A 1,286-nucleotide genomic window follows, 5' to 3' on the forward strand; every position below is an offset into this window, starting at 1 on the left:
AACAATCATGGTACATTTCTGACATTTGGCAGACGCCCTTATCAACTTACATTTTTATCTCATTTTATACAACTGAGGGTTCAGGGCCTTGCTCAAGGGCCCAGCAGTAGCAGCATGGCGGACCTGGGATTTGAACTCCAACACCAGTAACGTATAAAATCATGGCAAGAGTTTCAGTTAGTGTTCACATTAAACACAAGAGGGAAAGAGATGGAGATAGTAGAGAGAGGATCTCAGTGACCTTGACCGTGGCATGGGTTTGGGCACCAGAAGGCTGGATTTGTGCTTGGCTGACAGGATCCTAACCCGAGGTGGTCCATCTGCTTCGAAGACTGACATGTCGTTCACTCAGAGGTGCTGTTCAGCTCACCTCAGGTGTAAAGAGCTAAAGAGCGCTTACTCGAGTTACCTGTCAGCTTGAGATATTCTTGATTCAAGAAGAAGAAGCCTATATCGCCACACATACATTAATAGCTTTACAGCACAGTGAAATTCTTTCTTCGCATATCCCAGCTGAGGAAGTTGGGGTCTGAGCACAGGGGCAGCTATGATGCAGAGCCTCTGGAGCAGAGAGAGATAAGGGCCTTGCTTAATTGCCCAACAGTGGCAGCTTGGCATTGCTGGGGCTTGAACCCCAACCTTCCGATCAACATCCCAGAGAAAGACGAGAACGCATACGCAGTCCCTCACTGTCAGAAATTATGCAGTTGAGATTCCTGCATTTGGGGAACTCGCAAAGGTCAGCACAGCACGAGTGCAATGGCTGAGCCTCGCTTTGGGCAAACCAACTCCTTGATCACGGTATTGTCCCTGCCAGATAAGGTAGCTCATCCAGAGCCAATAACAAGCGTTGGTCAAAGTCAAAGAGATCGCTGAGATTTTTTTCTCTGTTCTGAGGTTTGAGGTACTTTAACTGAAGCTCTTCACCTGTATCTGCGTGATTGTATGCTGGGATGTTTATCCATCAGAATTCTTATATCATGTGCAACTGGATCCCAGACTTCCTGAATGGGAGACCTCAGTCAGTCCACATCAGAAACAGCATCTCCAGCACCACCACACTGAGCACTGGGGACCCTCAGGGTTGTGTGCTCAGCCCACTGTTGTTCACTCTGCTGACTCACAACTGTGCAGCAATGCACAGCGCGAACCACATCACATTCGCCAATGACACAATCGTAGTTGGTCTCATTAGCAAGATCAACGAGTCAGCTTACAAAGCTTGGACAATTTCATGCTCCCAACTTTTTCTGGAAACAGTTTCCAACATGACTGCTCACCAGTGC

At 47.7% G+C, this 1,286-nt stretch overlaps 1 non-coding gene across 1 annotated transcript; it reads right to left on the reverse strand.

Annotated features, from left to right (window-relative positions):
* Positions 1 to 661: 661 nt before the first annotated feature.
* On the reverse strand, positions 662 to 825 carry LOC131369641 (U1 spliceosomal RNA). The gene has a single exon (XR_009207288.1). It is a non-coding gene; the product is annotated as a U1 spliceosomal RNA (small nuclear RNA).
* Between the last annotated feature and the right edge of the window lie 461 nt (positions 826 to 1,286).

This window comes from Hemibagrus wyckioides, linkage group LG18 (assembly GCF_019097595.1).
Source record: "Hemibagrus wyckioides isolate EC202008001 linkage group LG18, SWU_Hwy_1.0, whole genome shotgun sequence".
NCBI lineage: Eukaryota > Metazoa > Chordata > Actinopteri > Siluriformes > Bagridae > Hemibagrus > Hemibagrus wyckioides.